Source organism: Agelaius tricolor, unplaced genomic scaffold, assembly GCF_023055355.1.
Source record: "Agelaius tricolor isolate 1412-34295 unplaced genomic scaffold, bAgeTri1.0.p SCAF_9, whole genome shotgun sequence".
In the NCBI taxonomy this organism is placed as follows: domain Eukaryota; kingdom Metazoa; phylum Chordata; class Aves; order Passeriformes; family Icteridae; genus Agelaius; species Agelaius tricolor.
The window spans coordinates 26,769,078-26,794,531 of record NW_027269269.1 but is presented as its reverse complement, the minus strand read 5'-3'; the positions used below and the strand labels follow the sequence as shown (position 1 = coordinate 26,794,531).

At 41.4% G+C, this 25,454-nt stretch overlaps 1 protein-coding gene and 2 long non-coding RNA genes across 5 annotated transcripts in view; all 3 read right to left on the bottom strand.

The window, feature by feature from the left end:
* ZBTB20 (zinc finger and BTB domain containing 20) overlaps nt 1–25,454 on the bottom strand; it is a 474,982-nt gene that overhangs the window by 76,469 nt on the left and 373,059 nt on the right. The window lies entirely within an intron of this gene.
* Nucleotides 12,184–13,426, bottom strand: LOC139593196 (uncharacterized). Its single transcript, XR_011680209.1, has 2 exons — nt 12,886–13,426; nt 12,184–12,497 (listed from the first exon to the last, which is right to left on the bottom strand). It is a non-coding gene; the product is annotated as an uncharacterized lncRNA (long non-coding RNA).
* Nucleotides 14,771–16,134, bottom strand: LOC139593195 (uncharacterized). The gene is made up of 2 exons (XR_011680208.1): nt 15,621–16,134; nt 14,771–14,932 (listed from the first exon to the last, which is right to left on the bottom strand). It is a non-coding gene; the product is annotated as an uncharacterized lncRNA (long non-coding RNA).

The window sequence follows — 25,454 nt, the reverse complement described above, 5'->3', positions numbered from 1 at the left end:
AAGTTCTACTTTATTGTGTTGTACCAACAAACAAACAACAAATCCAACCCCAAGGCATTTAGTCTTAATCCACTGGATTTTTACTGCACTACTGCTTAAGTGGGAGCAGACCTCAAATGCTGCTACTCCTTTTCTGAAGGCAGAAGACCGTAGCACTTGAGCTCAGAAGCTTGACCATTAATTGTTTGTATTGCAGAGCCTATGACATACTTAAGTAGCTGAGCACAACAATAAACACAATAGCCAGTTCATTAAATCATTCTTTGTTAAGACTTTCCAAAGCTTTGGGCTTAAGCCTCTTAAAATTGAAATCATTATGCTATTTTTTTTAACAAATGAGCAAACATAACTCACATAAAAAGGGGAAAACACAACAGAGTCTTTGATGTATGCATCATCACTGTGATGTCTTACTGAGATTAAACTATATGTCTAACACCGCTAAGAGGTTTCAACAGCTCTTTCCAAGGAGAAGCTGAAATCAGGAAGGGCTATAAAGTGCTTCCACTGCTGTCACCTCTCCTGCAACAGCTTTCCTTGGCCTGTCACATCATGAGAGAGGCTATCAATAAACTTTGTAGAGTGGTGTTTGTGGTCCCTCTTCTGTCTGTAAGTTTCTGTCAAAACCCAAAGCCCTGACAGGCTCTGAGGATGACTAGAAATGACAAAAGGTGGAAGCAGGAATGGAGGTTTGCTGCCTTGGGCGAGTTTGTTCTTTTAACACCATGTACTAATATTCAGGCTTAGAAAAACAGCCAAACTATTCACAGCCATGAGGTATTAGGCAGACATTTTAAACAAGGCTATTTAGATATGGATAAAATACCTTAATAAAACGCTACTGTGACGAGTGCACCAAGTTATGCTCCTTTTAAAATTAAATCATAAACCTCACCCTTTCTTTTGCTATACAGCTCTGGCTGCCTACAGCTTGTTTCTTCTCTCTGTGCCAACATTATAGTCACACTGCTAAAGAACTCGGTTTATCTTTCTCCATAAAACAATCCTGCCCCTTTACTCACATCATATGCCATGTGCAGAATCTCTGCCCTTCCCATCCTGTAAACACTGTTAGTATGTGAAATCACACGCTATTTGCATGAGAACATATTCTAAGGAAAGCAGCAGAGATATGCAGAGCTAAGCAAAGACTAAAAAGAAGAAATTGCCATTTCCCCCCCCCCCCCCCCCACTGTTACTACTATCTGCTTTTTCTCTTCCCTCACTTGTGATGGTTATGACCTTTGTTGTTAGGACCATGTCAGACTAAGGGCCAGCCTCTGATGGGTGCTGAGTGCTCCCTGGTTTTGATGGGTTACTCAAAGCTTCTAGGGCCCAGTTTCCTTTCCACAGGTATCCCTGAACAGTTTTGGTCTGGGGAGTGTTGCTTACAGGCTTGAGAAGTGACATGTTCCTCTCGGGGAACAATGAAGACAAACAATAATGGGTATGTTGAACATCCTACTCTATCAGGCCATTTTTAAATTGCTTTTTCACTTTTTTCATAATTTCTTAAAATTGTTGCTAATATAAATTTCAAGACAGAGCTTACCCTGATATGGAAGTTACAGAATCATAGCCAAGGATTCTTTCTCTGTGAATTACCAGCCCCCAAGGTAGTTCTTCCTGACAAGATGAGGGTGAAGAAAAAAGGTGGGAGGGGGAGGAGGCAAAGTCCAGCTTCTTTTTTCCCATGTAAGGTACCTCAGCCTGAGCATAGGGCTGCAAACTACCTGCCTAGGACAGTTGTGGCCTCAGATCTAAAACTAGGGTCTCCTTTCTGTGCAGACACAAAGCACTTACAGCTTTAAAATACATGTATAAATGAATTGAGAGTTAAAAACTACTAGAGAATACTCCATGGGATTATCTGTACTATCAAGACAGGAAAACTTTGCAGATGCTACTGTCTCTCTAGAGGAATAAATGCTTGCATTTTAATATTCTCAGCAGCTGGTTCCTGTTGAATGCCATCAGGATGATTCAGCCACCCACCAGGAACACCAGTAGCAAGTGCACACACAGACAAATCTGCAAAACTTTCTGCTCCTGATGCCACTGTTGTTATTTTGGCAGAGTCTGATCTGTATTAGCTGTTCATTACTACCAATGGCAGGTTTAACTTCACCCCAGGATGGCGAAAGAAAAACAACTAGTCCCTGGGGCTGACCTAATCAATCCAACTGTCTGCTTCCTATCAGCAGTGCTTCCCACAATCCACATCATTAGCAGCTTACTCTGTGGTTACCTCACTCACTTTCAGCCTCGCCACAAGTCACATGTGCCCTGCGAGCTCAAAGTGATGGCCCAGGCAGTCTGATGTCCTTCCCCCTACCGCAGTCCACATCTGATGAAAGGGACACAACCTTATAACACACTTGGTTTCTGCATGAGACTCAACTGCAATAGATTGCTTCCTCACCCCTGCTGATGAACAATTTATGTCTAAAAATACAAGGTCTGCTATCTCTCCCCATTTAAAAGGAAAAAAAAAATCAACCTCAGTGACGTTCTGTCTGTGGTCTGTGGACCACTTCCAGGTGTTTTATTGAGGTGCATCTGTCTAGCAGCAATAATGAGGCATTTACTTTTCCTCAAGCAGCAATGCTTCCTGACAGTTGTTGACTGGGTCAAATCACTCAATGCTTCCTCTAATCCTACTGGGACAAATTTCTGCCTCACTTTTGTCTGGCACTTCTTGGAAGTAGAGTAAACTGTGATGCCAATCTGCAGAGCCCTACCTGGAGAGGCGAAACACCAGAGAAGACAGAACTAAAGAGCACAGACACTCCAGCAGACTTGTGGACCCATGACTATAGATCTTGCAGTAGAGACAGAGTCTCTCAGTGGTAATTCATGTGATGACTGACAGCCAGAGAGTGAAAATAAACAGCTCAAATGCAAAATGGTGGGAATGTAACAGAACAGCTGCATCCATCTGGTCAATAACACCCACTTAAGTTTTCTTCCTTAATGCTACTGCCATTTCACTTGGCTTAATAGGAAAGATGCTACAGGTGGACAACAATGCTGTATCAACATCTATTCTAAAATTATGGGGTTTAATTCCATCATTACAGAGAATACTAATTTCAGCATTATTCAGTGCTTTGAAAAAAATCATGCTTTCATGGAGATAAATATTAGCAATGAAAAAAAATCAGTGGTGTGTTGGCCTTCCAACAGGAATGACCTCAAATACTAGTGCCATACATATAGATAACTCCTCAAGTAGTCTGTCAGAAAAATGTTAGAAATTTAGGTTTATCACCTGTACCAAGTTATGCTGACATAGAAAACAGGCCAAAATAGATAAGTCAGAAATTGTTCATTGGGTAAGTGACAGAAACATTATGAACACAAGTGTTCTCGTGTCAGATCCCTGATGTACCCATACAGCTTGTGACACCTACTGCTGACTGCAGTGATATTCATCCTGGTTAGAAGAGATGCTATAATATTCCCTACTTGCTTTCCAAAGAATATCTTCAAGGATTGGTATAATTTCCAGAATCCAGAGTCATCCCTACCATGATCTCAACTTAAATCAATGAAGTTATGGAACCACACTTGTTCTCTTTAATAAGTGAACAGTTAAGAGCCATTCAGAGTCAGCCAGGAGTGTGCAGGAATATGGAAAAGAGAGACAGGAGGGCAGCAGAAACTGAGAGAATAATCTTTCATACCAAAACCAAACCAAATCAAAACAAAACAATTAATGAAAATTTTAACGGCCTGCCCAGTTTCCTGGTATTTCATCTCATGTAAAAAACAAGAACTAAAATTCACAGAAAGCAAAATCACTGAAAATGGGGATTTAATTTAATTAAACAATAAAAACCAGTGTTTTGCATTTTTTTTTCTCCTTTGAAAAAAGAATGAGAGGAAGGAGAAAGAGAACATTCAAATTTTTGTTACTTTACTTTTTTTTCCTCAATCAATATTGAGGTTTTTTGACCAGTTCTTCCAGTAAGCTATCTCACTGGATGCGATGTGGCAACAAGGATCTGTAACTGATTGTGGTTTCAGGGCTGAGAATGCATTGGATTGCCTTCTCTGTCATTTTAGCCCCAAAGTATGTTTTAAATAGCCTTAAAGAGAATGAAAATTCTTCTCATACCAGTGACAAGGAGAAATGGCTTTAGAAAGGACTTTCATGTTTCTAACAGTTTTTGGGTTTTTGCCCTTTCGAATATTTTTTCTTTGCTTGCACAGATGCAACAGGATAGCTTTTTAAAAAAAGAATTTGGGGTACGACACTCAGTAATCCATCCATCAACAAGAATATCCAGATATGTGTTTCTTTCAAGCGGTGAGTGTCATGGCATTTCCTTACATGCACTTTGTTCGCATCAGAGACAAGTCAACCTCACAAAACCAGTTTGAAAGGATGGCGCTTTTTTTTTAGATATTTTTAAAAGGATGTTATTGTTATACAAGTGAGTCTGAATGATCCAGACTGGCCCCATTTCAGTGCTTGGCCTACAATGGCCAGTTTTGAAATCATCATTTCTCTTACTCTATTTTGCCAGATTGGTTGGGACCAGTCATGCGTTTTCACATGCAAATCAATGTCCTTGAGAAAAATATTTTTTCTTTCTTAATAAAAACTAACCAGACTTTTATCTTGGCCAGAGGATTTATCAAGTTTTAAGAGGAAAACATTAATATCTTCCAAGCATGAAACCCTCATTACACTCACACTCAATAATAAGCATTACCAGAGATATTTCACAGGTGAAGGAGGACAGGAGAGAAATGCTACAATATTTGAAGATGCAAGAATTCTTCACACTGAACTGTGTGAAATCCAGAGACAACCTTGCTAATTGAACCTAATTATTTTGCAAGCATTTCACAGGCCATGCTGATGCCATCTTCTCAGCTGCCCCTGAGAAAGGAAACCACCAGCTGGTTTTAGAGTTGGCTGGAGTAATTTGAAGCCAGGGGCTAAGTGACCTGTTCCAGGCTGCACCATGAGTGGGCAGCGGGTGAGGAATGATTCCATTCTGTGGTGCTCCAGCCACCAGAGCAAAGAAAGGTGCTGCTCTGGAGAGGGCTGGAAGAGAAACAACTGGAGAAAACGAACAGTACACTTACCGTAATAAAGTGTTACCCTATTCTTTGTTCCTTTGTTGGTAGGGAAAAAAAAAAGAAGCAAAAGCTATGTGTGAGAGAAGAGCTTTCTCTTGCCTAATTAGGCCTCCCTTTCGTTATGCCCTGAACATTGGAGTTTTAATCCTGAGCACAGAGAGGCCTTGGGCAGAAAATTTGGCCAGTCTTTTTCACAAAGTTTGAATGTGTTCAGACCTTTCAAAACTGTACCAACCCCTCTCTAACCTTCAGATTAAGTAGTGTGTTTTCAATGCCATAATGAGCTAAGCCCGCTGGCCTCCTGTGAGATGGGAAAGTACCCGCTGTTTGAGAAGCCCTAATCCAAGGTGAATTATTGCTACTTTTTGTTACATTCTTAACATCTTCTGATATTTTACCATTTGTTTTGACCTTATTGACCGCTACAGACTAAATTTGTTTCTTTTTCCTGTCTTTAATAGCTTTATGATACTCCTCTTTTCACATTACTTTCTGTGTGTATTCTCAAGATGTTTTCTCCTTTGTTCCCATCTCTTTCCCTCTTTATGACTGGATCTTTGACTTTAGCCACATATTTCTTTCATTTCTGCCTATATATTCAAGTACAAAAAGAAACCCAATCTGCATACTGTTTCTCTTCTCTATTCACCCACTTCTTCTACCACCAGTACCTCCTCACCTCTCACTTCAAATTCCATTACTCATGTCCCCATTTCCTCTAACTCTATTCTGGGTGTCAAAAATTTACCACCTGTTAGCCAGACCAGCAAAGTTTATTAATCCAAGCATGGGGAGAAGATTTCTGACAGTAGAGGGCTCCTTAATACATCAGACAAAGGCATAGCTGCAGTTAAGTCAAATTCAGACTCAAAACAAGTAGAATAGACTTTAAAATCTTCAGAATAATTGTCTTAAATATGTGGTCATTCCTGATAACCACATGTCCTGATTAGTTAAAAACTTTAGGATTATCTGTTTCAGTCTCTGAAAGATATGTTCCAGCTCAGCTGAACAAAAGTGCTTCCAGAAATTCAGTAGGCTTTGTCTCGTAAAAGTAACTGGTTATGACTTTGAAAGTGCCCTTCCCACCTGACCATCTTCAGAGATGAAAAGGCATCAGTGTCCAGTCTGTCTCCGACTCTTCCTGGCAGTGTCCCTGTTTTTCCACCTGCTGGCAGCCATTGGATAGTTTGCGACAATTCTTTCCCTCTTCAGCTACAAGGCTATTTCCCCCTGTTTGCAGGGGTTACCCCTTCTCAAGCCTGGGCATCATAGCTCTTTTAAAAAGGCTGACTGTGAGGATCTGAATGGACGTATTCCCCTAGCAGCCACCTGTACACTGAGAGAAAAAGCAACTTCTACTTTTCAAAAGCCTTTTCTCATTTTAAAACTCCAGTCCCCACCCCAGCTCCTGCTCAGGGCTTTTCCAGACTGCCTCCAGTACACCTGCCTAGTTCTCCTTGGCTCACTGAGGTCCCCAGAAGCATCACTAAGAGCCCAAGATTAATACATTTTTCCAACTACATGTTCAAAGGACCGTAGCAGCCACAGAGCTATTAGGCCCAAGATACATAAAGTTATCAAGCAATCAATTTACTTTAAATTACCATTTGGATATTTATGTTCTTAATCATATCAATGAGAATATACAGTCATATCTTAACTGAAGTACAACTGACAGACATGGAACCAATCGGCATCGAATACATGGATTTTTCAAGGTCTGTTTAAATTCAGTCTAAACTGTGGGTTTATGGCATCGCAAAAATTTACTGAAAAAACATGAGTTAATATTTGTCCAGTTCTTTCACATGAGAAGCGCTGTTACTGTTGTCAAAAGGTCTACTGTGGGCTTAAGTAGCTGTGAGAATGCAAAACAGTTTAAAATTTGAATAGCTTTCATAACTAATAGCAAGTAGGCAATATAACAGATGGCGACTCACATGAAAGATAAACCACATCTTAATAACAATAACTTACATTCAGAGGGGTAGTGTTTCCTAGTGCTCAGAGCATGAGACTGAGAACCAGAATTCCCAAATTATTCTTCTGGCTCTGTCATTGATTTGCTGTGTGCATTTAGAAAAGTCACTTAAACATTTCTGGGCCTCAGTTTCCTCATCTGCAAAATAGAGATAGTTCTTACAAACATCACCAGACCATTGAGGGGAAGAGATCCAAGCTGTCAAGTTTTATAACAAGCATTTTAGACAAATGAAGGTATGGATGAGAGGTATTGACTGTTGTCATTGTTGAGTCAGTCATTGATCAAATTGCAAAGTGATTACTTTGAGCTGAGCTAATACAGCCGTCCCAAGAGTGGGAGGTGGCAGCTGCTGAACTGTGCTCCATACCCCTATGGTGTGGTTGAGGTCTGGAACTGAACATTGCTCTGCACAACCGACACTTCAGAGGGAATCCAAGGAGGCCAAATACAATTGCCTTCACTGAAATTTAACCAGGACATTATGTAATCTTTAGCAGCAATCTGAATCTCTATATCTCTGATAAAAAGGAGCACCTTAAGCTCTGCAGGTTTCTGTCATCATTAGTTGGCAGATTACTTCCTTTTGATCAGAAACAAGATTGCTTCTCACTGACTTTGCTTGGTGCAGTTCTACAGAGTTTCACAAAGGTTCTCCAAAGCAAGCATGAGAAAAGTCTTATGGTGTCTGACATGAGCATAAAACAAAATTAATAGGCTGAAAATCAATGTTCCCTTTAACTTTTTACTATATATGTTCTTTTGATGTAGTAGTTGTTGGTGTTATTTTTGTTGTTTATGAGGGATGGAAGTTTTAACTGTATGAGAAGTAGAGTCTACTTAGAGAGGGTCCATTTTTGCTGAGAATTTAATGAAAGTAGAAGTTGAAGAATTGGATCAGGATGTTAAAAATGATTACAGAGAGGAAGGTTCCTTGTAGGGTACACCAAGGTGCTTCAGCAGTGTGCAGGCAATGGCACAAACTAAAGCCCGAAACCAGCTTGGTGGCTTCTCTCATCAGCAGGGATGTCTGCCTCAGATCTGCCCTGCTTAGCACTCTCAAGCTGTACAAGGTTATTGTGGCACTGATAATTTTCTGTGCCTTCTGAAAATTGTGGGGATATATTTCAACAAGAAAAAAAAAGATTATCTATATCTATCTATCTATCTATCTATCTATCATCTATCTACCTATCACAGTTGATCTCACTGAAGAAGACTCTGGCATCTTCATTTCAAAGAGCTTTCACTGGTATTTCCTGATTCTCCAGCCAAAGAAATTATTACTAAACCCTTTTCTCTGGGAGCACGGAACAAAAATTATTTCTCACGCTGGCTTGATGGGATATGTAGTTGAGATTAACAGGTCAAAGAGTTTTAGGAGTCCTATTCAGAGGACTGCCTAAAGAATATTCCATGTAACTAACTTAAATGCTCTCCAGATGGTCAAAACTGAAAAGGCCATCTGAGCAAAAATCAAGTTTTGGAAAGTGCCATGAGAAATTTTAGCCAGAGGATGTGGATTCTGCTTGGGCTGGCTTCAATGGAAACAGACTCACTCTAAATATTAATTTTTTTTTTTGTTTATTTTATACCCTTAATTTCTTACAAAGAAATGTCTGGAAATTCCAGGTTGTTATTTTCAAAAATGATGAGCTCAAATCACAAAATCTGGATCTGGATGCCTGGCAGTGCCAGAAGTTCAGGAGAGTTTGGACCAAGAAGGCTGGCTCAGGCAAGTGTTGAGTGTTTTCCCAGGATTTTTTGAAGGCCAAGACAAGGGTTTCAAAGAGGAGAGAGGCATGTGCAACATGGCAGAGTTACAAAAAAACATCGCTTGGAATTTCCTGGGTTTTGTGAGATTAAAATTGTGAGTCTAATTAGTTTAAGGAAATTAGCTCTTTATAATTTTCATTTTGTATTGAAGAAGTAAGAAAAATTAAAAATAGAAAGAGAATGGAAAAATTAATGGGTTTCAGTAATTAGTTAATCAGAAAATGCTCCTGTCTTAGTGTGGCTGCCCAACACATTAAAAAAGAAAAAAGAGAAAAAAAGTAACCATGACTTTCCTCATACTTTCCAAAACAGTATAAGCTTCACCTCTGAGCTTGGAACAACTACTTGACATTTCAACTCAGCTCATTTTCTAGCGGTAAGCCACTGAAATTGGTGTTTAGGTTGAAATATCATCGCACCATAACATTAATACAGACATAGAGCAAATACATATATCCTGGCAAAAAATAAGCCAGAATTTGTTGCTCCTACTGGCCACATCACATTTACATGACTTGCATGCACTAATGAAATGTTAAATGGAAGGGAAACCTCTTCTGAGAGCAGACCTTTTCACCAAGTGCTGAACTGGGGATCTCTGACATCTGAAAGCAGCAGGACAACTTATTACGCTGTAGGAAAACACATTTCTCTTGACAGTGGTGATCCAGTCTGAGGCCTCACAAGCCACACACTGGTGCACTAAAGAGACATGTGTTAGACAAGCTGTTTTGTCCCTTGGCTATCACCCTCCCGAGCGCTGAACAGATCTGGATTGGGCTGGCTCAGAAAAAAAGTCAGATGAAAGCAGTGAAGTTAAGCCAAGTCAAAACACAACTTTGGTGCAATTCCACCCAGTCCAAGTTATGCTAACAAAACTTCAGCAGCAGAGAGCCTGTCCTCCTCTGCCCAGCCCAGAGCACTTTCAGGCATTAGCTGCAGCACTTCGCTTTCAGCTCTCTGCACCTCTTTGCTATATTTATTTTGTGAGGTAGCTAAATATGTCTTTTGTAATTATTTAAGCTTTTAACATCTTTGAAATGAAAGAATCCACTCTGCAGAGATGTTGTTGAAGAAGTCTGAAGAGCGTGGGGTTTTTTGTCCTATAAATAAATATGCTGAGCAACAATCCATTGAAATGGCCAAAAACTTGAAAGAAGCCTTTTAGTTCCCACTTACATTGCTCTCAAACTTCAGCCTTATCATGGAGCTGTTTACTGATTGTCAAGTCAATTAAATTCATGGGCAGGTACCAGAATGAGCTGACAAATAAATACAATACCCACAGCAAGGACTGCTCAGAGTACTGGAGCACGCGTAGAGTACCAGGGAACATCATGTACCGTGCACACAGAGCACACAATTCTTAAACATTCATAACATTTACTTCAAAACTAGATTTCTTCCAACAAAGTCTGTAATTGCTTCCTCAGGACGATGAATGTGCCTAAGCATGAAACGTTACAGTGAAGCTGGTTTTAAGTTGGTCAAGGAAGAGAGAAAAGGAAAGAAGCCTGAAAATGTTGCCTCTTGTCAAAGAGTCTCTTATTCTTCATTGGGACAACTGGCAGAAACTAAATAAAAAGAAACGGTGTGCTGTTGAGAGCAAAGCAGACACTGGTATTTATCTGGAGGAACTGGAGGCATATACAAATAAAGTTTCAGACTGCAGGAGTCAACTCAGCTCTAGCCCCTCCACTAAAGTGAGTGCACCCTGCGGGCTCCAGAGGGGTGCTGTGCTGTGCAAGCACACACTACGTTTCTGGTTTCCAACACTATTTCAAGGGGACCACCCTAAATCCTAATCTTCTAGCTCTGTTTTTCATTACCTTTTCTCAGGAAAACCTGCACTGACTTCAGTGGGAAGGTGTCTTAGATGAGAAGTAAGAAACATCACCAACTAGCCAGGCAACTTCAATTTACACACCTACAGTACAGCTGAAATGCAGTTGTTTCTGGATTCTTAACAAGAAACCCTCTGGTCTGTATTTGCCTCACTTAAAAGATTGCTTTTGTACACTGGCCTAAGTATACACTGGAGAGGAAGGGCTAAAACTTACAGTTCTTCAGCTGTGTTAACAGGAATATCAGCCCAAAATGCATATAAATCACACCCCAAAATCTGTCCATACTTTTCCCTGGAGCGTGGCGATCAGCCCGCACACAGTCACTGCTGAACAGCACAACTTGGTAGAAGGACTGGCTGGCCAAAGCACCTACCTCTGACAGAAAGTATCAGTAACTCCTTTGTGTCTCTACAGAGAAAACAGGATTTCGGCTTTGCTGATCTTACCAAATTCGGACAAATAAACCACCAAGCTCCATAAAAATACAGCAATAATTACAGAGGGAGCAAACTTGTGAAAAAAGCTCATTTACTGGTTTGCTTGACAAAGTATATTACGATTCAGATTGCAAAAAACTGAAGCAAATGAACAAAAACCCGAACGCTTTAAATTCCTCTGATAAAACTTAAATCTCCTTCCTTCAAAACCTCTCACTTTGGAATATTTTAAGGATTTTCCTCCCCCCCCAGCTTTAAAAACCAATTCTTAACAATTCTCAACAGAAATCCTTAGTTCATTAAGAGAAATTAAAACATTGCGTAGGAAAGTATCAAAACAAAACATTACCTCTCTTTTGGAAAGACAGACCTTTTTCCTTGCAACGATTTAGTAAATTTGATTTCAATTCAGTGTTTCTGTTGACATGACTTATCATTTTCAGACAAAAAAGTTTTGCAGCGGTGTTTGTCTAAATAACACAGTACTAAAGACAGCACAAACAGGGAAAAATATCATCTTAACTAAATGTGACTCGGTATCAGAAATGCTGCTGCCACAAGGCTACTTTGCTACACACCTTCAATTGTTGGCTGCTGTCTGGCTCCCCCCATCCTATTATTAGGCACCAGAGTTCTGATGCAGGAAACTTTTATGGGCGGCGTACACAAAGCGTGTCTAATTTCTAACTCGCGCTTCATCCTCTCTTCCTCCAGCACAACGTTTCATTTTCTCACAGCCCTAACTTCCCCCATTTGCTCACCTAAATGCAGAAAACCCCAGTACAGGGATCGCTGCCTGACAGCTTTTCAAACTCGGTGTGGAGAAGGTGCCCAGATGAAATAAATAAACAAACAGAGGGAAGTTTATGAAAGTGAAAGGAACGGCACGGAGCAGCAGCAGGCAGCTCTGTACTCCTCCTTAGACTGACACAGGTGTATCCCAACTTCACCCACGCAGGCAGGAGACACAGGGAGACACGTACGGGTACATATGGACACACCGAGAAATGCCAGAAAGGGCACAGGAAGAAGCAAAAGAGAGAAATAAAGCCAAAAGGTGTTATTTATTTTTACAACTCGACAATGAACTTCAATTTTGGCAGAGGATTAAAAACAGCCCTGGGAAATGATTAAGTTTTTTTTTCTTTTCTATAAAGCTTCAGCACAAAAAGAGAGATTATAAAGGGGATACGCTCACACGGGCACACATAAAATAGGGGGGAACTAAGGAGAAGGAAATGAAAGGAAAAGAAAACAAACAGCCTCCTAACAGGCCCATACTGCTAACGGGAGTCCAAATAAAGAGTCATATGATATCTGATAGTGCAGGACACGTCGCCAGGAGCTGGAGCGGATTGCCTGCAGGAAGAAAGAGCCAGTGTGTTACTGCTCAAAGAGCTTTTCTTTCCCCATTTTCTAAATTTTTTTCCCCCTCTCTCTTTTTTCTCCTATACTGTGAATGTGTTAGTCTCAGGTTAGGTCCATGAAGTGCCCAAAAGAAAGCTATCATCCTCCCTACTTCTGGATGCAGTGACAGTCACTGGAAGATGCCTTCTAGAGACTGGGGGGGCTAAATCTAGGCTTCAGCTCTGTTCTGACCTCTCTCGTATATTACCATTTCCAGGGTTGCAGATACAAAATTCTCACCAAAAAATTGTGGGATTAAAAAAAAAATAAAGAGGGGATGGAGAGGTCGGATGGGGGGAGAAGAAAAAATATTCACGCAGAAAAACTCGAGACTGCTTACCCTATGGAAAACTTCAAAGGCCAAGTCCCATTTCTGCTCTCTTTTGCTTACTTTTCCTGTGATTTCTTTTTTTTTTTTTTTCTTTTTTGGAGAGAGCAAGAAAGGAAAGTCACATATTCAGAGAGTAAAGTCAAAATACTCAGACCATGAAAAACATCAGCAGTTGGGAAAACTCTCTGGAGGAATGAGGAAAGCAAGGATTTTAAGTAAAATAAAGGCATTTGGAATTTGCCAAAAGTTTTTCTATTTGTTATCGTAGTCCATCCCTCTCGGCCAAACATTCCACATTAAACTGGGGAGCCCGCTAAGTACTTTTAGCTTGGCATCACTATTGCTGCTGCCCATGGAAAGGCAGAACACCTGGGTTACCTGCAGCAAAGGAACCTGTACTCAGAGCGGGGGACTTCAGCCCGTGATGAGTCCCCAACTTCTGCTGGGAGAGCTGTGCCCACCGCAGCTTTGGAGAGGGAAGAGTCCCAGCTAATGAAGCTGTGGGGGTGCAAGCCCTCAGTCTAGATAATGGTATGAAAACAAAACTGTGTTTAACTGGTGGTTTCACTTGTCATGGACAGTTTCCCTGTTCCCTAGTTTCTGCATGGGACAGGCTGTATCCTGCAGGATGTTTTGGCACTGTAGGGTGCTGGGATTTCTAAAGCGGTGCAAGCAGAGCCCAAGGATGGATTTTTCTCCCCCTCATCACATGAGGAAATGTAAATGGACTAATTTCCTGTGTACACTTACACAATGCATAGGTGTTGCTTAAAAGCAGTGTTACAACAGATATGTGATGCCTACGAAGCTGTAACAGACAACCTCTTCTGAGGAAAGCCTGCAGCATGAAAATAAAAATCAAGGTATTGTAGTAGTAGTGCAGCCAGAAAGAGCATCGTAACTCTCTAATTATTTTCTCTAGTTTTGTGTTTTGTGTGCTGAGGATTTTTAGGGGGGATATAACATGCAGTTTCCTCTCTTGTTTTCTGTACCTCTGCTATATGATGCTGCTCTTAGATTGCCAATTTGTCAAAGCCAGGAAAATACAAATCAATATAGGAAGGAAGGCAGAATTTGGCTAAAGAAGGCACTTCCTTAAGCTACTGAATTTGCAACAGTATATATTCTCAAACATTCTAAGCACTGCACAGGAGATGCTGTAGAGAAGATCCTGTGTGCTATACACTGTATGCAACAAAATTCAAATCAAACATCTCCTTAAACGTGATGCGCTATTCCCTTGTAAATGACATGTGCCTTTTTCACGTACAAATAGACAAAGAGTGTATCTATAAGAAACACATTCAGAAGAACAAAAAATCTACAGAGCAAGAAAGTCTATCCTGAAACCCTCAATCTGGGGCTCGACTGAAGAAGTAAACTCAGAAGGTGAAATGGAGCCATTTAAAAGAAGGTCCACCTAACAAGAGGAACAAGGAAACAAACAAATAAACAACAACAAAAAAACCCAAAACAAAACAACAACAAAAAAAATTCCCTGAGCTCCTACTAATCATTTGTGCTGCCAATGAGAGGTGACTTTTAGACAGATGGTCAGGGGAAAGCTGGGTCCGTGGACACAGACGTTAGTGCCCCATCTGTATTTTAGGATCCTAGCTTCAACAAGCCATTACCAACTTTTTTTCTAAGTGACAGAAAGTGAAAGATTTCTGTTCCCGCTAATTTGCTTCTTTTTTACTGAAACCACCCCACTTCCCTCTTTTTTTTTCTCCCGGTAAAAATTTGTTGGTTGATTTTTTAAGTAATCAGAAACTGTTTGCAGTATAACTTTCATGCCAAAAAAAAGGAAAAAAAAAAGATGCTAGGTAAGTTGGCAAAACAGCAATTGGAATTTAAAGAGAGAGTTTAAAAAAGGGAGAAAAGAACGACATACCAAACTCACTTCTTCTTGTCCCCCTTCCATTCCTGTTCTTATTATTTCCAAATTATAATTTGGAGGTAAGGGAACTGCATTTCCTTTCAATCTATTTTGTTGCTGCCACACATTCTGTGCTTTGCTTCTCTCTCATTCTTTTTAGGAGGGGGAAAAAAATCCCTAATAAAAATAGAAAAACATATCTCAGGCGTTAAGCTCGCTCTCCCCCTTCCTTTGTAAAGAACTCTTTGTTCTCTAGTGAAAATGCTGAAAAAAATCCCCGGGCTCCCTGAAACAAGTGCAAAACACTTAGAGGCTTTTGGGCTGGCGAGGAGCCAGAAACCCTCCCGCTGTCTGGTTAGGAAGAGAGGAAAGAGAGAGAGAGAAGAGAGAGGGAAAAAATTGGAGCTTCCTTTAATAGACATAGGAAGCAGGTCTTTTTTTTTTTTCCCTTTTTTTCCTTTTTTTCAAAACTGGCGGTCAAGCGTTAAGTAACTCCCTGTCTAAATCCACCTGCTGGAAATGAACTTGGGTAACCCCCCCCAGGGGTGCACAAAGAGGAGACACAGTAACACACTCCCGGCTCTTCTCCCACCCGCCCCCTCCCCGCTGCCCTGCTTCCATTCTCCCTGCTCCCAGCACACAAATGCCCACAGCTCGCACTCCCCCTGCCACCACCAACCACCGTACCAAAATAAACGCTCGCTCCATCTACTTAAAGAGCAGAGACGGCTGAGGGGGTGGGGGGAAAGAAGGGAAAAAAAAAAACCAAAACAATCAACCAAAAAAAAAAAAACCGGGGGGGGGAGTAAAGCGCTTTTTTCCATCTCGGTTGCGACAGTGATAAGGGGTAGGGAACATCTCATACCTGGTGTGAATGCTAATCAGCCAGGAGTTCTCCTTTTTTCCCAAGACAGGGAACTGTTTCCTTCCAAATTTATTAGAACCTCCTCCACTGCCTCTTTGAAAAACCTTCTTTGTCACCCTCTTCCCAAGTCCTGATACTTCTTTAAAAAAAAAAAATGGCTTCGGAGCTCCTTCTATTCTTGATATTGATTCTCTCTCTCTCTCCCTCTCTCTCTCTCTCTCTCTCTTTCTCCCTCTCTCTTTCTCTCCCCCCCCACCCCTCCTCCTTTCTCCTGTCTCTGTCTCTTCTGAGTGGTCTATTGATAAGTCCCTAGAGGCACTGGGTCAGCCTGCCCGTAGGAAACCAGACACAATGCACAAATCTCCGAGTGCCATTCTGCCATCAGCAAGCAGACCACGTTTAGGAGAGAGGAAAAAAAAAACACACACACACACACACACAGTAGAGCAAAAGACAGAGAGAGAGAGAGAGAGAGAGAGAGGGAGAGAGAGGGAGAGTGTGAGAAAAAGACTGATTGGAACAGGAGGGAGGGAGGGAGGGAGGGAGCGAGAGAGCGAGGGAGAGAGAGCGACACTGCCAGTCAGGTTAATCATCCCTACTTTAATTAGCTGTTCGGCTTAGACATAAAACAATTGAATTTGAATGATCTGTCAGTGGGCTCGGCTGAACCAAAGGGGAAATGCGAATATTACAAAAAAGACTGTTGGTGTATTCAGATAAGCTCGCAGGGAAAATCCTCAAAGGATAACTATTAAAACTTACCACCAAACAAAAAGTAAGATTCAAATGGCATTATACAGAGGCTATCTCCAAAAAGCTGGGAGATCCCTTCCCTCTCCTTTTTTACACATCACTGCAGCTTTTGCCAAAATAAACACCTGCACCTTCTCACAGTCTTCAAAGACTACCTGTCCTGCGGGGTGGGGAAGGGAGTGCAGGTTTGCCTGCTACCTTGGCTTGCTTAAGGGAAGACCATGCTGCCCTTCAGTCAAATTTTCCTGATGGATCACCGGAATGTTATGATTCTGGAACTGCACAAGCTCTGGGAGCACATCCTTGCCATGCATGTCTGCACAAATACAGACAAATCGAGCACCGACAGGGTACAGACGGAGATTTTGTGAAAAGGCAGTGCTAGGTATTGGGGTAAGACAAGTCTCAGGCATCAAGGAGGTGGAGAAATTATCCCCCCAAATAGGTGGCAAAGTAATATATTTCTTCTGCCCTGGGCTGCAAAATGAAGTACAGTTCAAATGGATGGTTCCTGGTGATACCCAGCGCAGTGGCAGCACTGTGTAGCAGGCAAGGCAGAGATTTATGACACTTGTGCAAAGTCTGCTTCTTAAAAGGTGTGGGCCAATTGGCCTCTCCCTCTGAGAAGGAAGGCAGCAGATAACACCCTGCTCTGGGAGGGAGCTGTCAGCATGTTCAGCCCCTGGACATCACACCCCTGCCCTGCCAGAACTTTCCCTTGTCAGAAGGAAGGGAACCGCTTTGGGTTTCAGGACACTGAATGTCCCCTCATCAGGGGCTCAGATGTCCCCTCCTGAGCAAATAGCACCAAGGGAGGTGTTTGAATTTATTGTGCAAGGCAAGTATATTCTCTGTGTTCCAAATACATTTTCTGTATTTCATACAGGGCTGCAGCTACAACAGCAAATCCATAATTCCTGATCAGCTCCGTGAACATCTGCTGTATATAAACTTTTAAATGGGCATGACTAACCTGCCAGTGCCACTCAAAAGCATGGGAAGAAAGTAGAGAAAGGACTCACAATGCAGCTGACTGCTGGCCTTTCAGAGGGAGTGCTGGGATTCTCCCCTCACTCTGTATTTTAGGTATAAATGCTTAAGGAAGGAAGAAACAAAAGACAGAAGTTCTATCAATGTCTCTATATTAATTTTATCATTTTTTTGACATAGGTCTCCAGGCAAATCTGGCACCAGCTTCTATGTGTTTTGCTTTTAATGGAGAGCTGATGGGAGATGTCACTATTATTCATTCCTTCTATCAACTTCTGCTATGGGAAAAGGTGGGTTCCTGCCCTTTTTCACCTTTTTAAATGTTACATGCTGGCTGGCTGTGTCCCATCTGCCTACCAGCCCCTCTGGGGCCCATTGACTCAGCACAGTTTACAGAAGACCCAAACAGTCAATAAGAGAGGGATGCATTGTAGAAACAATTGGGACATTGGGCTTAACGAGGTTATGTAGGAGTTCTATCCCCAGCCTCCCCAAAATATGCATTTTTCGCGAATATTAAGGAAGGTAGATATCCCAAGGAACAGAAAAGGAGATTTCAGAGAAATACAGCACCATCAAAAGCCTTGACTCCTTTTCAGATGAGATTTTGTAGAGCACAGTGACACAGACAAGTCTCTTCCCTGGGTCAGTACCAAAGAAATAATCCAACAGAGTGCAAAACAGCTCTGGGCTACATTTCTAATAAAATATGCAGAGGACCTGACCACGTTATGCAGGGATTCACTGAAGAAACAGTGCTGTCATGTAATTACCAAGCATGGTAATGGTACACGGGGCCCTCCCTCAGGTTGCACAGACAACATTAGCTGTGGCATTTCCTAACTTTTAAGTATTTGACTTAGTAACATTAGCATTACAGTAATGCATTTTCAGTATAATTTCTCAGCGTTTTCTTTAAAAGTCAACTTAGAAGCTGTTCCATGCTGCTGCGGAGGCTGGGGCGGGTTGGCACCTGTGGAGCTGTAATACAGGACTCCACCACTTCAGCCGGCAGCGCCAGCAGCAGCTCGACTAAAACGGCGCTGATGAGGGGATCAACCACTGGAAGACTGTGAGGACACTTCATTCAGTGATTTGACAGTGTCTTCCTGACGAAGAAAGTTCTGAGAAACAGGAGCCCTAAGCTGACCTTCAAGGAGGAGAGCAAAGTTCACTGCCACGGACTTTGGACTCTTTGGACCCTGGCTCCCCAAACTTGCACATCTTCTGTTGCTGTTGGATTTGCTTCCATTCAGTTGACTCCATGGACTGCTGCCCCTCTTGCTTTGTAGCTTACTTTCTCTCATGTTATTTCTCCCTCCCCAGACTACTCCTTGTCACAGTCTGTTCCTTATCCCACTGCCCTAAAAGAGGCATTTCCTCAAATATCCCTTCCCCTCTGCTCTACCCCAGGCATGAATATACCCTGAGCACAGAGGAAAGCAAACTGTTTAGCATGGTAAATTAGGCCACGTGGTGTTTCAGGCTGCCTTAACTAGACCACTCCTTGCAAGACTGTTTAAAACTAACTCGGGTATCATAATTTGCAATCCACAGTGTAGACATATCAAAATGTCCTTGTTCTCATTTCCACTGCTTGCTGCCATAGCAACCCCTGGTCAAAAGGAAATTTCCATTGATATCAGAAGGAGCAGCATTTCACCCAGGTGAGTTTTTACTATGTGGCACATATTTTATTAGCATGTGTTCCTGATGCGGAGATCCTCAAATCTCCTATAGCACCTAATGTAGAAAACACTACTGCTAAGTCCTGCTCTTAGCTGGTCCTCTTCTACTGGAAGCTACAGAAGTAAAGGACCTCCTGCTATCTACATGAATATCATCCAAGAGCTGATTTGTAGTCTAAATAAATGCAAAAGGCCAGGAGGAGCTCCAGAAAATGTACATCACCTTGCCCTCCTGAGATTATTATCACAGATTTAACTCAGATACATGATGATGATGATTTCTAGCTTTGCATGGTACCCTCTTGCTTGCTCTTCTTTCATATAAATTATTCCATGTATCAGGGAGATTTAGCAAAAGGATCAACAACTGAAAGCTTAGTCTGTCTGATCAGTTGAAAAAAAGTTTGCTGTTTGCTATGGAAAAGGCAATCAGTACTGCAACAAGTTTTCAGACTCATATGTATGGCAACCATTCCATATGTTGCTACAGAATTGGAAGAGATCTTTATGAGAACTGTACCTGGATTTGCAATTGGCAAATGGCAGGATTTATGAAAGGAAAAGCTACCAGAACTGCTCCTCACCTTCTGACTTATATATGTATTACTTAAGGGCAGCCAAAAGCAGGACAGGGAAGTGGCAGAGTACTTACTCCTTTAAAGTATATAAAGTATTCTACAATGCAACTTGTAGCACTCAGTACAGCTGACAAAAGCTGACATTAATGGCAAATCAACAGATCTGGGTGGCACAGAGAGGAACTTGGTTCCTTTGCAGAGAAGGAGCTCTTGTCTATTAAGAAGCTCTGTCTATTTGAAAAAAATTGAATTTAACTATGTAATCTCAGGATGAGTTGTATAAATATATTCCTCTAGATTTATTGGCTTGTCTTCATAAACAGCTGTGAGTCTGTGCTTTTTGTTCAGAGATGTAAACCAGCACAGCATGTTGGAGAGGGTGAATACACAGTTATTATTCAGTATGTAAGAAATTAGAGAAAGAGACTGGGAAGTCCACTTGTTACAGAAATCAACTCCTTACTTATCTTTTGGGAAAGCATTCTTCCTAACTTGCACCACTGTGCTCAGTAGGTGCCTCTGCATGCTAAAGGGAGAAAGGTACCATGCCTTGCTTCTGGGTCATTTCTGTCATATATGGCATTTGATTTTCTGGGGCAAAACAAACAAGCTTGTTCCTTCCTGCACTGATTACCAGAATCAGCCCTCCTCACGCCTCACTTCTCCCCACCCTCCTCCTGCCCCAACTATATGGAATGTCCAGGATTGGTTCCTAAAGCACCTTTTACCTACAAAATACAGCTCTCAGTTCCCAAGGCAATTCCTTTCAGAGATTTGTTGACAACAGGGAAATGTAAAGGGAAACATCAGAGGGTCTCCATATTTTTACTCTCTCAGACAATCCGAATACAATGGCCTAATTTGTGGAACAGCTTCTCTTTTTAAAAAAGGAGAAAATACTGCAAACTGGTCTATGAGAGACATGCTTCTTCTTTTGTTTTAGTGCACTACCACTGCAGTAAGATGTGCTGAAAAGTGAGCCATAGCCTCCTGGGCACCAGTGCAATCCCCTTGCCTTCACTGGAAAAGCAACAGTGCAACCTAGGGGAACTCCATAAAACATCTGGTTGAGAAGACATGAGAAGAGCAGGACTCTGCTTTTCTCCCTCCTCAGAGGGAGAAATGCATACTTTTTGCATTGGGTCAAAAAGTAACAATTTGAAAGTGTGATTTTACAAAAAATTAAGGAAATCTGATCACTGGTTAAAAAGCAGATCAATGAGGACATGATTTTTGCAGGTAACATGTCTTCTTTACATTTATAAGGAAGTTTATTGTGAACGCTCACAAAGATTTTTAAACGCTTGAAAACATTAACTCTCTACCTTCTATCATGATCCATACTATTGTTACCAATTGCATCTCTGCTCCAAAATTAAAATTATTTAAACAGCATCTTGTGTTATATTCAGCCTATTCTGCTCTGTTCTATTATATTTTATTCTATGATTTTTGAAAGAAGCATAAGTATCTCAGGATGTCAGGAGGTTTAATTTTCTCTCATACCTTCATGGGTAGACAATTATAATTCTGATTTGAAGAACTTTAAAGCGGACGTCTGCCCCACTTCTGTTCTAACGCTGACGGGAAACATGCTGCATATCCCTCTTGCTAACTTTGGTGCTGTCACATAGTCACAAATCTTATTTCCTGCATTTGGAGGTGACAGGTATTGTGCCTCTGCTACCAGCCTTTCTTATCTAAAGATGCCTTGTTTCAGGAGGCTTTTCTATGGGCCCAACGGTGAGGAAAAATTGTAATTATTTTCATATTCCTCATTCTAGACAAAACCTTTGTAAGGACAACAACATTGCTTGCAATGTGGGGAGCTGTACAGCCACAGCATGCCAAAAACATGAGATTGCCACCAAAATAACCCCACTGAGGCCTTTTCTTTTCTCTGTCCAACCATTAGTTTTGTCTCAGGGACAGCTGCAGAAGGGTGTCTATCTGCACATACCACTTCATCTCTTAGACTTGGATATAAATAGAGTGGGAAGACAAAAACCCAGAGGAGGGTGTAGAGTTCTGACTCTTTTCTGCAGCAGATATAACCGTCCATCACATTCTTCACATGGGTGAAGCCATAAGGGAAGAGGACACAGATAGGGTTGATTTCCATCTCCAGTCTCTCCACAGACAGAGCTGCAGCTTGCACAGTGACTGGAACACGACTGGCTCAGGAAATGAAGAGTAGCACATCACTCATTTTTCCTGCCTGTTTGCTCCTAATTATCTTGCAATACATCTCACTGGTAGTTTTATCATACAGAAAGACAGAAGGTCTTTCTTCTGGTTACAGGACATAATGAATACTTTTAAAATGGCTTGCTATTCATTCCTGGGAAAACCTCAATCTCTTTCTCCCTTCCTCAAGCTCACTGCCTCTTCTTCCGGGGTTATTGTTTTGGTTTTGAGTTTTTTTGGGGAGAGGTAGGATATCAATTCTCTGATAATGTATCCTGATTAAAGGAAAAGAAGGGCCAGCAGAGGTGACTTTCCCTTTCTTTTGATGACTGTGGCCACACTGAAAGAAATGTCAACAATCTCCATAATTTAATTTTGTCTAATACAACACCTCTTACAGGCTTGAGCTATGCAGCTCCTGTGTACCCCTTAGTACAAATCAACAGAATCACTTTTATACTTGTCTTCCAATATTTCTCTCCAACCTCAGAGAAACAGAGAATTGCTAGAGGGCAATGAACTCTCATTTTGGCATTGACATTTCTGCAATCCATCTCCCTCAGTTGGGAGACCCTTTCACAGATCCGGAACCTCACTAGCATAAGGAAGAATTAGTATAATTAAGAATTAGACTCAGGGTCTCTAAAATGGGAATCATAACAATGACTAACGTCACAAGAGTGTTTTCAGAATTAATTCATGTAAGTAAAGCACTTACAAGATAAAAATGTAGAAGCTGCCACATCAGATTAGACCACTGCTTCTTCTAGTAGAACATCCCATGTGCAACAAACAGCAGCAATTAATGCAGGGTAGCAGATCTGGGGTCCCCCCTCTGTGCAGGAAAAGGGTTCAGTCTAAGAATAGTCAGTGGTGGTAGTCCTTGGTAGCAGTATTATTTTATCACTTAGGTGAGATATTTAAGCCCCTACAACTGATTGTCACTAAAAAATAGTTGTCTTGCAATGAAGGGAAGGAACCAGGCTCATCAAGAGTCAGGTACAGTGGCTGCACATTCATTTCTGTGCAGGCCAGTTTCTGAACAAGAGTTCCTGCTTATCAGTGAGAGAACCTAAAATTATTCTAAATTATTCTAAAAATCTCAAGTTTCAGAAGGAGTTATTGAAAAAATGGACAGTAGTATATAAGTACTTCTAAAATTGGTATAGAGAAAGATGTATACATACATGCATAGATGAACAAGCTAGTTAAAAAAGTAACCTCATCCTCACTGGCTCTGCCTTGAGCAGGGCCAGGGTTGGAGCCAGATGACTTAAGAAGGTTCTTTCTGATTTTTATTATTCCAGGATTCTGTGAATCCACAATTTTCCATGGCAGAGCTCTGTCATTGAACATGAAACAAATTGTGATAAACATAATTTTCAAGGCAAATATTTTCAGGGAAGTTTCTTGGGTTGAGGATAGAAACTAGTTCAAAGTTAAGAGGCTCCCATGCTCCCTCACCCACTGGCGGGGTCCTAGTCTTAGTCTTTTAAAAGTTAGTTTCTTTATGAAAAAGTTTCATAAGGTTTCATTCTCATACTCCAAAACTGCAAATATTTTCACCGTCTTCTGGCCAGCTCACCTATATAACTCTGCATTCTGCAAGTATCTCCAGACCTTACACCACTGCCAACATCTGTTGCATCAAGGGCAATGACAATCTTTCTGTGATATTTCACTATCTTAGATGGTTTGACAACTTTATTTTAATTCTTACAGATTTTTCTCTTTATGAAACAGCCTTATCTTAAAAGTAAATGGATGGGTTCAGATGAGTTTGTCCTAATCTAAGAGCTAGATTTTAAAATTTAGTTTTACTTTTGTATTAATCATTCAGTGTTTAATAGAAACAATCTATACAATGCAAAGCCCTCCTGACAGACAAAGCCACAATATGTTTCTGTTCATGATTCTATTCTATTCTATTCTATTCTATTCTATTCTTGCTATGCTATGCTATGCTATGCTATATTCTGCTTCTGGACAGTGTAATGAAAAAACAAACAAATTAGAAGATAATCTGTGAAAAAACAAAATCCCTCATAACTGACCGAACCATAAATGAGTCTTACATTACAGGGACTGGATAAAGTATCATCAGTGCCAGATTATTACATAAGAATATGTTAGTAATGTAGCAGCAGTCTAGTCTTTTAAGATGTGAAAGAGCGTTATCTAACCTCTCCGCAAAGTTCAGGAAGAGGAGCCATATGTCCAAATAATAATTTTCTTGCTGGTGTTTAACATGTCAGTTTTTTCAAGGGGACTATTTCAAGTTAAAAAAAAAAAGGCGTGAAATGCATTTTGATTTTTTTTTCCTTTGGCAAAAGCAGCTCATTTTCAAGCTTGCAAGGAAACAAGAAAAACAAAATCAAATGTCAAGTAGATTTGCTCTTTGTTGTAATTAATACGCAAGCAGTTCCTTGTAGATGGTCCTGAGCCTGAAAACAAGTGTTGCCAGTTGTGATGCTATTAAAAGTAGTTCTCAGGGCTTTAAAGGGCCAAATGTAGAAGGAGTGAAAATCCCAACTCCAACCAGTGGCCCTAGGCCAGTGTCCATCAGCTGAGAGTGTGACCACAAAAGAAGGACAGCACAAAGCCCTGTGGCTGAGGATGTGCTATGGGCTTGCAGCACCGGACTCTACGTGCGATGAGACAACAAAGAAAAGTAGGGCAGACTTCTTCAGAGCAGGAGGAGGGGAATGACTACCTGAAAATAAGGAAATTCCAAAGCCCCACGCGGCAGACTATATGTATGCTCAGTTTCTGGTCGAGGAAGTTACGTGAGATTTCTCTTTGAGTCAGAGCAATGTAGTGGATAAAAAGGCCCTGTCTAGCCAGGGGGATTTCCTGAGGCCATCACAGACCAGCTCCACACGCTGTTAAGAGGCTCGTTTTCATAAGAGTTCTTGTTGCATTTGTATCGCTGGCTCCAGGCCCCTAGAGCTTCAAGTGCCACATCACAGTGCTACAAGCCCAGTGCTGAATGCTTGGCACACAACCAGGCATCTTCCCTTCCCTCTCTCTGTTCCCTCAAGTCAGCAGGTGGGGCTCCAGGGCTCCATCTTGTTTTGATTTGTGTGTGGAATTTTTTTTTTTGAGAAGAAAAAAATAAAGGCAAAATTTCCCATTGAATATTTGCTATTCTTCTTTCCCCCAAGTTTTTCTGTAGAGGGGTTTGGAGATAGAGAGAGAGAAAAAAACCATTTCTTTTCTTCCTCAACAAAGGAGCTTGGTATTTTTCCTGAAACGGTATGCTGGAAACACTTCATCACTGAGGGCTACTGGCCTGAGATCTGCTCATCTTCACATCAGGATGAATCAGTAGCAATTCCAGTGAGGTCACCAGGAGTGCTCTGGCAGGCAGCTCCCCTTGCCGCATGCAGGGTCAGCTCTGCCGAGCCAAACTCTTCCACAGGACCAGCCAGGGCCCACGCCCCATGCCAGGTCACAGAATGGGTGTAAATGGATGCAGGGCAAAGAAAACATAAACCTCTACCAACTTTCCCTGTGAAATAATCATAAAAGTGCTGGAACTCAAATGCTGGAGGGAGGAATTGGACAAAGCCAGCACCACCAAAAGACCCTACCAACAAAAGTGTGTGATACTGACCAGGATAACAGAGAACCAGGGC